The sequence below is a fragment of the Ranitomeya variabilis genome, chromosome 5 (assembly GCF_051348905.1).
Source record: "Ranitomeya variabilis isolate aRanVar5 chromosome 5, aRanVar5.hap1, whole genome shotgun sequence".
NCBI classification, from domain to species: Eukaryota; Metazoa; Chordata; class Amphibia; order Anura; family Dendrobatidae; genus Ranitomeya; species Ranitomeya variabilis.
In genome coordinates this window covers 72,254,982-72,270,373 of record NC_135236.1, presented here as the reverse complement: position 1 = coordinate 72,270,373, position 15,392 = coordinate 72,254,982, and the positions used below count along the sequence as shown (strand labels likewise).

General features: G+C 44.2%; 1 protein-coding gene across 1 annotated transcript in view; it reads right to left on the bottom strand.

Annotated features, from left to right (window-relative positions):
• LOC143774538 (RING finger protein 112-like) overlaps window positions 1-15,392 on the bottom strand; it is a 196,888-nt gene that overhangs the window by 146,333 nt on the left and 35,163 nt on the right. The gene's annotated exons all lie outside the window — the stretch shown is intronic.

The following is a 15,392-nucleotide window of genomic DNA, read 5'->3' as shown; positions in this document are numbered from 1 at the left end:
CTTCATAAAATCTTCAATATTTTATTCTCATGTCAAGAAAGAAAACATCATGCGGGAAGCAGCCCCCAAACGCTGACGCGTTTCCAACAAAGTTCTTAGTCATAGGCATATGAACAGGACATAAAAACATCCTGATATACCCATTCCATTAAGTAAAACCACGTACACCTGTTGTTTGACATGATTGGTTTACATTCATTACAAAATCAAATGTGAGACAGCCGACCCGAAATCATGACACCTACACAGATCACCGCCTCCTTGTCCACACAAAATAAGTTTGTGAGAGATATCTCTACTTACTCATTATAACAACTCTATGGATTATAAAAAAAAAAACATCCATTGCAACATGTGTATGCTGTGTATCACAGCTGAGCATCTGCTACAATAACATCCAGTACAGCCTGTATATGATATGTGTCACAGCTGAGCATCTGCTACAATAACATCCAGGCAAGTCAGTACACCCTGTGGTTTGTAGCTTTTGCTCTTGCCTCCAATGATACAGGTTGGGGGTTTGATGCCCAGGGAGACCAGATCTCAAGAAAGAAGAACAATGAGAGTAAAGACACATCTGTAATGGCGCTAGAACAGATAATAACAGAAATCCTTCAAACTCACCAACATCTAATCCTTAGGCTATGTGCACATGTTCAGGATTTTTTTGTGTTTTTGCGTCTGTTTTCCACGGAGAAAACGCTAAAAACCACATACATAAGCATCCCATCATTTTCAATGCAGTCCGCAATGTTTGTGCACATGCTGTGTTTTTTCCTCGAAAAAAACGCATCGCGGTAAAAAAACACAGCATTTTCATTAATTTTGAGGATTTTTAGCATTTTTGCCACTATATTATTGCATTGGGAAGCTCCGGAAAAAAAAGCGAAAAATCCACAAAAAAACGCGAAAAAAAAAACCGTTTGTGTATTTCCTGCGGAAAAAGTCCGGATTTTCTCAGGAAAATTCTGCACACTTTCCTGAACATGTGCACATACAGTAGCCTTAGAGGCTGCCGAGTCTGAAGTAGGCCGGTATACTGTACATTAATACCGCCCCACTTTTCACGCATTGCTGTGCACCTTTTTGTTCACTATGCCTAACCTTGATCACACCCAGTCCTTTATGTACATCCACACAGAAATAGTTCCCCTAGTGAACTTAGTGGCGTGCTTTAGTGATCTCACCCACTGCAATACCCTTTTAAAGTCTCCCCATGCAGAATGATGCTCTCACAATGCTCCTCCATATAGTATGAAGCCCCCACATACATTATAATGCCCCACAGTGAATTATCCCACAAATAAGGATGTCTCTACAGTGCCCCTTAAACATTATGATGCCCCCACAGAATGCCAACTAGAAAAATACTCACCTAGCCCCAGACCTGTGCTGCTCTATACTGTGGGAGGCCGGGAGAGCACTCGCCTTTTTGTGCCTTCTACATGAAGCCTCAGAAGTGCAGAGATCACACACAGGCTAGATGATGGAGCCGGAAGTTGATGGCTCCTGCACCACCATTGTGTTCAACTGTTATCAGGGTCCTAATTGCACAAATACAATTGAACCAGGACGTTTTGCCAGATGTCCTGGGACAGCTTCCCAAATCTGGGAATATCCAGCTGGATCAAGGAAGGTTGGGAGGTATTCATATATGATAGGGCCAGTGGAGAAATCTGTACTTAGCCTTAATACACTATGGTTAGGTGGATTCATAACTGGCTCAGTGATCGTACTGAAAGAGTGATAATAAATGGTTGCACATTCAATTGGAAAAGCATTTCAAGTGGGGTACAACTAGGCCCTATCTTGGCCCCTGTGTTGTTCAACATTTTAATAAATTATCTAAATAAGTAGATAAGGGAACTGAAGGTAAACTAATCAAATGTGCAGACGATGCAAAGATAGGATGGAGAGCGAACACTAGAGAAGACAGAGAAAGGATTCAAAAGGATCTGGATGAGTTTGAACAATGGGCAGCGACTAATAGAATGGTATTTAACAGGGAGAAATACAAGATTCTACATCTGGCTAAGAAAAATGAAAGTGACATCTATAGAATGGGAGGAATAGAACTAAGCAACAGCATGTGTGAAAAAAGACTTGGATATACTAATAGATCACAGACTGCACATGAGTCAACAGTGTGATGCAGCAGCAAACAAGGCAAACACAGTTCTGGGATATATTAAGAGAAGCATAGAGTCTAGATCACGTGAAGTAGTTATCCCACTCTACTCCTCCTTAGCCAGACCTCATCTCGAATACTGTGTCAAGTTCTGGGCTCCACATTTTAAAAAAGACATCGAAAAACTGGAACATGCACAGAGAAGAGCTACCAGGATGGTGAGCGGACTGCAAAGTATGTCCTACGAGGAATGGTTAATGGATCTGAGAAGGTTTAGCTTTCAAAAAAGAAGGATAAGAGGAGACTTAATAGCTGTCTACAAATATCTGAAGGGCTTTCACATTATAGAGGGATCATCCTAATTATCATTTGCACATGGAAACACGAGAAGCAATGGGATGAACCTGAAAGGGAGAAGATATTGATTAGATATTAGAAAGAGGGATTTTTGTGTACTCACCGTAAAATCCTTTTCTCCGAGCCAATCATTGGGGGACACAGACCTTGGGTGTTATGCTGCTTGCCACTAGGAGGACACTAAGTGATACAAAGAAAAGTTAGCTCCTCCCCTGCAGTATACACCCTCCTGCTGGCTCTCAGCTAACCAGTTCGGTGTAAAAGCAGTAGGACATCAATAATAACATATGAGCTTACAGTATGTCATATTATATATGAGAGTATAGCATATTAGATTATAAAAACAAGCATAAGCTAATACCAGGGTGGGAGCTGTGTCCCCCAATGATTGGCTCGGAGAAAAGGATTTTACGGTGAGTACACAAAAATCCCTCTTTCTCCTTCGCCTCATTGGGGGACACAGACCGTGGGACGTCCAAAAGCAGTCCCTGGGTGGGGACAACATCAGATCAGGCCCTGTGTAACCGCTACTTACAAGTGCGCCACTGCGGTCTGCCATGTGCGCCTGCCCAGACTTCTATCTGTGGAAGTGTGGGAATTATAGTGCTTCAAGAATGCATGTGGACTGGACGAATCCGCAAGCTTGCAGGCGTGTCTTGTTGACGCCTGGTGCCTAGAACCCATGATACAAAATAGATCAATGGCCGCACTTATCTGTGCTAAAATAGGAAAATGTGAAATATATGGAATGTGAATAGCATAATGGCTTATGAACTTTATGAACAAACACATGAGATTTTTAGCACAAGATTTGGCCAAACGTTGTGAGCCCATTCACCAAACGCCACGGTAATCTCAGATCGAATGGGTAACTACACTGACTGCCTGATGTGAACACTTACCTATGGTATCTGAGCTGACTGCCTAATGTGAACACTTACCTATGGCTAATAACAGGATAAAGCCTACTTATATAGGAGGCTCAGAACCAACTGTGTTGAGATGTAATTAAAATCACAGCATGGTGAAGGGTGGGACGTTCAAGTCAGAAAATAGTACATAGTAAAAATAGGTAAACTGACTGAACAATATATATATATATATATATATATATATATAATTTATATTAGTGCAGAGCCAAAAAAAGACACATACAAAATAGATCAATGGCCGCACTTATCTGTGCTAAAATAGGAAAATGTGAAATATATGGAATGTAAATAGCATAATGGCTTATGAACTTTATGAACAAACACATGAGATTTTTAGCACAAGATTTGGCCAAACGTTGTGAGCCCATTCACCAAACGCCAAGGTAATCTCAGATCGAATGGGTAACTACACTGACTGCCTGATGTGAACACTTACCTATGGTATCTGAGCTGACTGCCTAATGTGAACACTTACCTATGGCTAATAACAGGATAAAGCCTACTTATATAGGAGGCTCAGAACCAACTGTGTTGAGATGTAATTAAAATCACAGCATGGTGAAGGGTGGGACGTTCAAGTCAGAAAATAGTACATAGTAAAAATAGGTAAACTGACTGAACAATATATATATATATATATATATATATATATATATATATATATATATATAATTTATATTAGTGCAGAGCCAAAAAAAGACACATACAAAATAGATCAATGGCCGCACTTATCTGTGCTAAAATAGGAAAATGTGAAATATATGGAATGTAAATAGCATAATGGCTTATGAACTTTATGAACAAACACATGAGATTTTTAGCACAAGATTTGGCCAAACGTTGTGAGCCCATTCACCAAACGCCAAGGTAATCTCAGATCGAATGGGTAACTACACTGACTGCCTGATGTGAACACTTACCTATGGTATCTGAGCTGACTGCCTAATGTGAACACTTACCTATGGCTAATAACAGGATAAAGCCTACTTATATAGGAGGCTCAGAACCAACTGTGTTGAGATGTAATTAAAATCACAGCATGGTGAAGGGTGGGACGTTCAAGTCAGAAAATAGTACATAGTAAAAATAGGTAAACTGACTGAACAATATATATATATAGTAGGCTTTATCCTGTTATTAGCCATAGGTAAGTGTTCACATTAGGCAGTCAGCTCAGATACCATAGGTAAGTGTTCACATCAGGCAGTCAGTGTAGTTACCCATTCGATCTGAGATTACCTTGGCGTTTGGTGAATGGGCTCACAACGTTTGGCCAAATCTTGTGCTAAAAATCTCATGTGTTTGTTCATAAAGTTCATAAGCCATTATGCTATTCACATTCCATATATTTCACATTTTCCTATTTTAGCACAGATAAGTGCGGCCATTGATCTATTTTGTATGTGTCTTTTTTTGGCTCTGCACTAATATAAATTATATATATATATTGTTCAGTCAGTTTACCTATTTTTACTATGTACTATTTTCTGACTTGAACGTCCCACCCTTCACCATGCTGTGATTTTAATTACATCTCAACACAGTTGGTTCTGAGCCTCCTATATAAGTAGGCTTTATCCTGTTATTAGCCATAGGTAAGTGTTCACATTAGGCAGTCAGCTCAGATACCATAGGTAAGTGTTCACATCAGGCAGTCAGTTGTTATGAACTATATTTTTTGGCTCCCTCTGGTGGTCACTCGCGGTATGGCTCTTGGATTCTCTTTCCCCAGGTTGGTAGTCACCTGGTTCGTTAAGACTCTGGGTGTTCCTATTTAAACTTCCTGGAGTCTTAGTCCATTGCCTGGCATCCATGTAATCAGTCCTTGTCTGGTTGCTCTTGTCTACTGGTCCTGATTTTTGCAACATAAGCTAAGTCCTGCTTTCTTGTTTTTTTGTTTATTTGTATTATTCTGTATTTGTCCAGCTTGTTCATAATGTGATTCCTGATTTTGCTGGAAGCTCTAAGGGGGCTGATATTCTCCCCCCATACCGTTAGTCGGTACGGGGGTTCTTGGATATTCAGCGTGGATATTTTTGTAGGGTTTTTCGCTGACCACATAAGTCCGCTTTCTATATTTCTGCTATTATTTAGTGGGCCTCTCTTTGCTGAATCTAGTTCATACTTACGTTTGTCCTTTCCTCTTACCTCACCGTTATTATTTGTTGGGGGCCTGTATCTACTTTGGGGTACCTTTCTCTGGAGGCAAGTGAGGTCTGTATTTTCTCTGAAAGGGTTAGTTAGATCTCCGGCTGGTGCGAGACGTCTAGAACCAACGTAGGTACGTTCCCCGGCTGCTATTAGTTGTGGGCTAGGATCAGGTATGCGGTCAGCTCAGTTACCACCTCCCTAAGAGCTAGTTTGTATGTTTGCAGACTTTGCTGAAGACCCTGAGATCCTCTGCCATTAGGATCACAACAGTATGCCAGGCCGCTGAATAGTTAATGCATTGCAGAAGTGGGATTAAAAGAAAAGAAGTTCTGAGTTTTTTTTTTTTTTCTTCCTTCCCCTTTATCTCTGAATGGCTTGAAACTCTGCTGCTGACATGAATGTGCAAACTCTGATTACTAGTGTGGATCAGCTTGCTGCTCGTGTGCAGGGCATTCAGGATTTTGTTACTAGCAGTCCTATGTCAGAGCCTAAGATATCTATTCCTGAGCTGTTCTCTGGAGATCGATTTAAATTTAGGAATTTTAGGAATAATTGTAAATTGTTTCTATCTTTGAGACCTCGTTCGTCTGGAGACTCAGCTCAGCAAGTTAAAATTGTTATCTCCTTCTTGCGGGGCGACCCTCAGGATTGGGCTTTCTCATTGGCGCCAGGAGATCTGGCATTGGCGAATGTTGATGCGTTTTTTCTGGCGCTCGGATTGCTGTATGAGGAGCCCAATCTTGAAATTCAGGCAGAGAAGGCTTTGCTGGCTATTTCTCAGGACCAGGATGAAGCCGAAGTGTATTGCCAAAAATTTCGGAAATGGTCCGTGCTTACTCAGTGGAATGAGTGTGCTCTGGCCGCAAATTTCAGAAATGGCCTTTCTGAAACCATTAAGAATGTGATGGTGGGCTTTCCCATTCCTACAAGTCTGAATGATTCTATGACGCTGGCCATTCAGATTGATCGGCGTTTGCGGGAGCGCAAATCCGCTAATCCTTTGGCGGTGTTGTCTGAACAGACGCCTGATTTAATGCAATGTGATAGAATTCAGACTAGAACTGAACGGCAAAATCATAGACGTCAGAATGGGTTGTGTTTTTACTGTGGTGATTCTACACATGTTATATCAGCATGCTCTAAACGCCTAACAAAGTTTGTTAGTCCTGTCGCCGTTGGTAACTTGCAGCCTAAATTTATTTTGTCTGTGACTTTAATTTGCTCATTGTCTTCCTACCCTGTTATGGCGTTTGTGGATTCAGGCGCTGCCCTGAGTCTTATGGACTTGTCGTTTGCCAGGCGCTGTGGTTTTGTCCTGGAGCCTTTAGAAAATCCTATTCCTCTTAGAGGAATTGATGCTACGCCATTGGCGGAAAATAAACCGCAGTATTGGACACAAGTGACCATGTGCATGACTCCTGAACATCGGGAGGTGATTCGTTTTCTTGTTCTGCATAAGATGCATGATTTGGTCGTTTTGGGTCTGCCATGGTTACAGGCTCATAATCCTGTTCTGGATTGGAGGGCTATGTCTGTGTCAAGTTGGGGTTGTCAGGGAATTCATTGCGATTCCCCGTCGGTGTCTATTGCTTCCTCCACTCCTTCAGAAGTTCCTGAGTATTTGCTTGACTATCAGGATGTGTTCAGTGAGTCCAGGTCCAGTGCTCTTCCTCCTCATAGGGACTGTGACTGCGCTATAGATTTGATTCCTGGTAGTAAGTTTCCTAAGGGACGATTATTTAATCTGTCGGTACCTGAGCATGCCGCGATGCGTTCTTATATAAAGGAGTCTTTGGAGAAAGGACATATTCGTCCATCCTCTTCCCCTCTTGGTGCGGGATTCTTTTTTGTGGCCAAGAAAGACGGATCTTTGAGACCTTGTATAGACTATCGGCTTCTGAATAAAATCACGGTTAAATTTCAATACCCTCTGCCACTATTGTCGGACTTGTTTGCTCGGATTAAGGGTGCCTGTTGGTTCACCAAGATAGATCTTCGTGGTGCGTACAACCTTGTGCGCATTAGGCAGGGAGATGAATGGAAAACTGCATTTAATACGCCCGAAGGTCATTTTGAGTACTTGGTGATGCCTTTTGGGCTCTCTAATGCTCCTTCAGTGTTTCAATCCTTTATGCATGACATCTTCCGGAAGTATCTAGATAAATTTGTGATTGTTTATCTGGATGACATTTTAGTTTTTTCTGATGATTGGGATTCTCATGTAAAGCAGGTCAGGATGGTGTTTCAGGTTTTGCGTGATAATGCTTTGTTTGTGAAGGGCTCAAAGTGTCTCTTTGGAGTGCAGAAGGTTTCCTTTTTGGGTTTTATTTTTTCCCCTTCTGCTGTGGAGATGGACCCAGTCAAGGTCCGAGCTATTCATGATTGGACTCAACCCACGTCTGTTAAGAGTCTTCAGAAGTTTTTGGGTTTTGCTAATTTCTACCGTCGTTTTATTGCTAACTTTTCTAGCGTTGTTAAACCTCTGACGGATATGACCAAGAAAGGTTCTGATGTCGCTAATTGGGCTCCTGCGGCCATTGAGGCCTTCCGGGAGCTGAAGCGCCGGTTTACTTCGGCGCCTGTTTTGTGCCAGCCTGATGTCTCACTTCCCTTTCAGGTTGAAGTAGACGCTTCTGAGATCGGTGCAGGAGCTGTTTTGTCGCAGAGAGGCTCTGGTTGCTCTGTGATGAAACCATGTGCTTTCTTTTCCAGGAAGTTTTCGCCGGCTGAGCGGAACTATGATGTTGGTAATCGGGAGTTGTTGGCCATGAAGTGGGCATTTGAGGAGTGGCGTCATTGGCTCGAGGGAGCTAAGCATCGTGTGGTGGTCTTGACTGATCACAAAAATCTGATGTATCTCGAGTCTGCTAAACGCCTGAATCCTAGACAGGCTCGTTGGTCATTGTTTTTCTCCCGTTTTGACTTTGTTGTCTCATACCTGCCTGGTTCGAAAAATGTGAAGGCTGATGCTCTCTCTGGGAGCTTTGTGCCTGACTCTCCTGGAGTCTCAGAGCCGGCTGGTATTCTTAAAGAGGGAGTGATTTTGTCGCCCATTTCTCCTGATTTGCGACGTGTGTTGCAGAGATTTCAGGCTGGTAGACCTGACTCTTGTCCACCTGACAGACTGTTTGTTCCTGATAAATGGACCAGCAGAGTTATTTCCGAGGTTCATTCCGAGGTGTTGGCAGGGCATCCTGGGATTTTTGGTACCAGAGATTTGGTGGCTAGGTCCTTTTGGTGGCCTTCCTTGTCACGGGATGTGCGTTCTTTTGAGCAGTCCTGTGGGACTTGTGCTCGGGCTAAGCCTTGCTGTTCTCGTGCCAGCGGGTTGCTTTTGCCCTTGCCCATCCCGAAGAGGCCTTGGACACACATTTCCATGGATTTTATTTCAGATCTTCCGGGGTCTCAGGGAATGTCTGTCATCTGGGTGGTGTGTGATCGTTTTTCCAAGATGGTCCATTTGGTGCCCTTGCCTAAGTTGCCTTCCTCTTCCGATCTGGTTCCTTTGTTCTTTCAGAATGTGGTTCGTTTGCACAGCATTCCTGAGAATATCGTGTCTGACAGAGGATCCCAGTTTGTGTCCAGATTCTGGCGATCTTTTTGTGCTAAGATGGGCATTAATCTGTCGTTCTCGTCTGCCTTTCATCCTCAGACTAATGACCAAACGGAGCGAACTAATCAGACGCTGGAGGCTTATTTGAGATGTTTTGTTTCTGCGGATCAGGATGATTGGGTGACCTTCTTGCCATTGGCTGAGTTTGCCCTCAATAATCGGGCTAGTTCCGCTACTTTGGTTTCACCATTTTTCTGCAACTCTGGTTTTCATCCTCGTTTCTCCTCGGGTCATGTTGAGCCTTCTGACTGTCCTGGGGTGGATTCTGTGGTTGATAGGTTGCAGCGGACTTGGAATCATGTGGTGGACAACTTGAAGTTGTCACAGGAGAAGGCTCAGCGTTTTGCCAACCGCCGCCGCGGTGTGGGTCCCCGACTTCGTGTTGGGGATTTGGTTTGGTTGTCTTCTCGGTTTGTCCCTCTGAAGGTTTCCTCTCCTAAGTTTAAGCCTCGCTTTATTGGTCCTTATAGAATTTTGGAGGTCCTTAATCCGGTGTCTTTTCGTTTGGATCTTCCTGTGTCGTTTGCCATTCACAATGTGTTCCATAGGTCTTTGTTGCGGTGGTACATTGTGCCTGTGGTTCCTGCTGTTGACCCTCCTGCTCCGGTCTTGGTTGAGGGCAAGTTGGAGTATGTGGTGGAGAAGATCTTAGATTCTCATCTCTCTAGACGGAGGCTTCAGTATCTGGTCAAATGGAAGGGCTATGGTCAGGAGGATAATTCCTGGGTGGTCGCCTCTGATGTTCATGCGGCTGATTTGGTTCGTGCCTTTCACGCTGCCCATCCTGATCGCCCTGGTGGTCATAGTGAGGGTTCGGTGACCCCTCCTTAAAGGGGGGGTACTGTTATGAACTATATTTTTTGGCTCCCTCTGGTGGTCACTCGCGGTATGGCTCTTGGATTCTCTTTCCCCAGGTTGGTAGTCACCTGGTTCGTTAAGACTCTGGGTGTTCCTATTTAAACTTCCTGGAGTCTTAGTCCATTGCCTGGCATCCATGTAATCAGTCCTTGTCTGGTTGCTCTTGTCTACTGGTCCTGATTTTTGCAACATAAGCTAAGTCCTGCTTTCTTGTTTTTTGTTTATTTGTATTATTCTGTTTTTGTCCAGCTTGTTCATAATGTGATTCCTGATTTTGCTGGAAGCTCTAAGGGGGCTGATATTCTCCCCCCATACCGTTAGTCGGTACGGGGGTTCTTGGATATTCAGCGTGGATATTTTTGTAGGGTTTTTCGCTGACCACATAAGTCCGCTTTCTATATTTCTGCTATTATTTAGTGGGCCTCTCTTTGCTGAATCTAGTTCATACTTACGTTTGTCCTTTCCTCTTACCTCACCGTTATTATTTGTTGGGGGCCTGTATCTACTTTGGGGTACCTTTCTCTGGAGGCAAGTGAGGTCTGTATTTTCTCTGAAAGGGTTAGTTAGATCTCCGGCTGGCGCGAGACGTCTAGAACCAACGTAGGTACGTTCCCCGGCTGCTATTAGTTGTGGGCTAGGATCAGGTATGTGGTCAGCTCAGTTACCACCTCCCTAAGAGCTAGTTTTTATGTTTGCAGACTTTGCTGAAGACCCTGAGATCCTCTGCCATTAGGATCACAACAGTCAGTGTAGTTACCCATTCGATCTGAAATTACCTTGGCGTTTGGTGAATGGGCTCACGTTTGGCCAAATCTTGTGCTAAAAATCTCATGTGTTTGTTCATAAAGTTCATAAGCCATTATGCTATTCACATTCCATATATTTCACATTTTCCTATTTTAGCACAGATAAGTGCGGCCATTGATCTATTTTGTATGTGTCTTTTTTTGGCTCTGCACTAATATAAATTATATATATATATATATTGTTCAGTCAGTTTACCTATTTTTACTATGTACTATTTTCTGACTTGAACGTCCCACCCTTCACCATGCTGTGATTTTAATTACATCTCTGTTATGACCCCAATGGCACAGGGTCTCAGAGGTTTCAGCAAAGTCTGCAAACACAAAAAACCAGCTCATAGGGCAGTGGTAACTAGGCTGACCGTATACCTGATCCTAGCACAAACAACTAGCAGTAGCCGGGGAACGTACCTACGTTGATTCTAGACGTCTCGCGCCAGCCGGAGAACTAACTAACCCTATAAGGGAAAATAAGACCTTTCTTGCCTCCAGAGGAAAGACCCCAAAGTTAAATACAAGCCCCCAACAAATAATAACGGTGAGGTAAGAAGAAAAGACAAACGTAAGAATGAACTAGGTTTTAGCAAAGAGAGGCCCACTGACTAATAGCAGAATATAGGAAGATGACTTATACGGTCAGCAAAAAACCCTATCAAAATATCCACGCTGAATATTCAAGAACCCCCAAACCGACTAACGGTGTGGGGGGAGAATATCAGCCCCCTAGAGCTTCCAGCAATATCAGGAATCACATTTTGTACAAGCTGGACAAAAATAAGAACAATGCAAATAACCAAAAATAAGGAAGCAGGACTTAGCTTATCTTGCAAAGAACCAGGACCAGCAGACAGGAGCAAACAGAAATGAACTGATTACAATGATGCCAGGCACCAGACTGAGAATCCAGGAAGTTTAAATAGCAACACCCTTGGCCTAACGAACCAGGTGGGTACCAAGCTGGGGAAAGACAATCCCAGTGCCATACCACTAGTGACCACAAGAGGGAGCCAAGAAGTATAGTTCACAACAGTACCCCCCCTTTAAGGAGGGGTCACCGAACCCTCACCAAGACCACCAGGGCGATCAGGATGAGCAACGTGAAAGGCACGAACCAAATCGGCCGCATGAACATCAGAGGCGACCACCCAGGAATTATCCTCCTGACCATAGCCCTTCCATTTGACCAGATACTGAAGCCTCCGTCTAGAGAGACGAGAATCCAAGATCTTCTCCACCCCATACTCCAACTCGCCCTCAACCAACACCGGAGCAGGAGGCTCAACAGAAGGAACCACAGGCACAACGTACCGCCGCAACAAAGACCTATGGAACACGTTGTGAATGGCAAACGACACCGGAAGATCCAAACGAAAGGACACTGGATTAAGGATTTCCAAAATCTTATAAGGACCGATGAAGCGAGGCTTGAATTTAGGAGAGGAGACCTTCATAGGAACAAACGAGAAGACAGCCACACCAAATCCCCAACACGAAGTCGGGGACCCACACCGCGGCGGTGGTTGGCAAAACGCTGAGCCTTCTCCTGTGACAACTTTAAGTTGTCCACCACATGACTCCAAATCCGCTGTAACCTATCCACCACGGAATCCACCCCAGGACAGTCAGAAGGCTCAACATGTCCCGAGGAAAAACGAGGATGAAAGCCAAGAGTTGCAGAAAAATGGCGAAACCAAAGTAGCGGAACTAGCCCGATTATTAAGGGCAAACTCAGCCAGTGGCAAGAAGGTCACCCAATCATCCTGATCCGCAGAAACAAAACACCTCAAATAAGCCTCCAGTGTCTGATTAGTTCGCTCCGTTTGGCCATTAGTCTGAGGATGAAAGGCAGACGAAAACGACAAATCAATGCCCATCTTAGCACAAAAGGATCGCCAGAACCTGGACACAAACTGGGATCCTCTGTCAGACACGATATTCTCAGGAATGCCGTGCAAGCGAACCACATTCTGAAAGAACAAAGGAACCAGATCGGAAGAGGAAGGCAACTTAGGCAAGGGCACCAAATGGACCATCTTGGAAAAGCGATCACACACCACCCAGATGACAGACATTCCTTGAGACACCGGAAGATCTGAAATGAAATCCATGGAAATGTGTGTCCAAGGCCTCTTCGGAACAGGCAAGGGCAAAAGCAACCCGCTGGCACGAGAACAGCAAGGCTTAGCCTGAGCACAAGTCCCACAGGACTGCACAAATGACCGCACATCCCGTGACAAGGAAGGCCACCAAAAGGACCTAGCTACCAAATCTCTGGTGCCAAAAATCCCCGGATGCCCTGCCAACACCGAGGAATGAACCTCGGAAATGACTCTGCTGGTCCATTTATCAGGAACAAACAGTCTGTCAGGTGGACAAGAGTCAGGTCTACCAGCCTGAAATCTCTGCAACACACGTCGCAAATCAGGAGAAATGGCCGACAAGATTACTCCCTCTCTAAGAATACCAGCTGGCTCTGAGACTCCAGGAGAGTCAGGCACAAAGCTCCTAGAAAGAGCATCAGCCTTCACATTCTTCGAACCAGGCAGGTACGAGACCACAAAGTCAAAACGGGAGAAAAACAATGACCAACGAGCCTGTCTAGGATTCAGGCGCTTAGCAGACTCGAGATACATCAGATTTTTGTGATCAGTCAAGACCACCACACGATGCTTAGCACCCTCGAGCCAATGACGCCACTCCTCAAATGCCCACTTCATGGCCAACAACTTCCGATTCCCAACATCATAGTTCCGCTCAGCAGGCGAAAACTTCCTAGAAAAAAAAGCACATGGTCTCATTACAGAGCAACCAGAGCCTCTCTGCGACAAAACAGCCCCTGCACCGATCTCAGAAGCATCCACTTCAACCTGAAAGGGAAGTGAGACATCAGGCTGACACAAAACAGGCGCCGAAGTAAACCGTCGCTTCAGCTCCTGGAAGGCCTCCACGGCTGCAGGAGCCCAATTAGCAACATCAGAACCTTTCTTGGTCATATCCGTCAAGGGTTTAACAACGCTAGAAAAGTTAGCGATAAAACGACGGTAGAAGTTAGCAAAACCCAAGAACTTCTGAAGACTCTTAACAGACGTGGGTTGAGTCCAATCATGAATAGCTCGGACCTTGACTGGGTCCATCTCCACAGCAGAAGGGGAGAAAATAAAACCCAAAAAGGGAACCTTCTGCACTCCAAAGAGACACTTTGAGCCCTTCACAAACAAAGCATTATCACGCAAAACCTGAAACACCATCCTGACCTGCTTTACATGAGAGTCCCAATCATCAGAAAAAAACAGAATATCATCCAGATAAACAATCATAAATTAATCCAGATACTTCCGGAAGATGTCATGCATAAAGGACTGAAACACTGAAGGAGCATTAGAGAGCCCAAAAGGCATCACAAAGTACTCAAAATGACCTTCGGGCGTATTAAATGCAGTTTTCCATTCATCTCCCTGCTTAATGCGCACAAGGTTGTACGCACCACGAAGATCTATCTTGGTGAACCACCTGGCACCCTTAATCCGGGCAAACAAGTCCGACAATAGAGGCAAAGGATACTGAAATTTAACAGTGATTTTATTCAGAAGCCGATAGTCTATACAAGGTCTCAAAGATCCGTCCTTCTTGGCCACAAAAAAGAATCCCGCACCAAGAGGGGAAGAGAATGGACGAATATGCCCCTTCTCCAAAGACACCTTGATATAAGAACGCATTGCGGCATGCTCAGGTACAGACAGATTAAATAATCTTCCCTTAGGAAATTTACTACCCGGAATCAAATCTATAGCGCAGTCACAGTCCCTATGAGGAGGAAGAACACTGGACCTGGACTCACTGAATACATCCTGATAGTCAAACAAATACTCAGGAACTTCTGAAGGAGTAGAGGAAGCAATAGACACCGGCGGGGAATCGCAATGAATTCCCTGACAGCCCCAACTTGACACAGACATAGCCCTCCAATCCAAAACTGGATTATGGGTCTGTAACCATGGCAGACCCAAAACGACCAAATCATGCATCTTATGCAGAACAAGAAAACGAATCACCTCCCGATGTTCAGGAGTCGTGCACATGGTCACTTGTGTCCAAAACTGCGGCTTATTTTCCGCCAATGGCGTAGCATCAATTCCTCTAAGAGGGATAGGATTTTCTAAAGGCTCCAGAACAAAACCACAGCGCTTGGCAAACGACAAGTCCATAAGACTCAGGGCAGCACCTGAATCCACAAACGCCATAACAGGGTAGGAAGACAATGAGCAAATTAAAGTCACAGACAAAATAAATTTAGGTTGCAAATTACCAATGGCAACAGGACTAACAACCTTTGTTAGGCGTTTAGAGCATGCAGATATAACATGTGTAGAATCACCGCAGTAAAAACACAACCCATTCTGACGTCTATGATTTTTCCGTTCGATTCTAGTCTGAATTCTATCACATTACATTAAATCAGGTGTCTGTTCAGACAACAGCACCAGAGGATTAGCGGTTTTGCGCTCCCGCAAACGCCGGTCAATCTGAATGGCCAGCGCCATAGAATC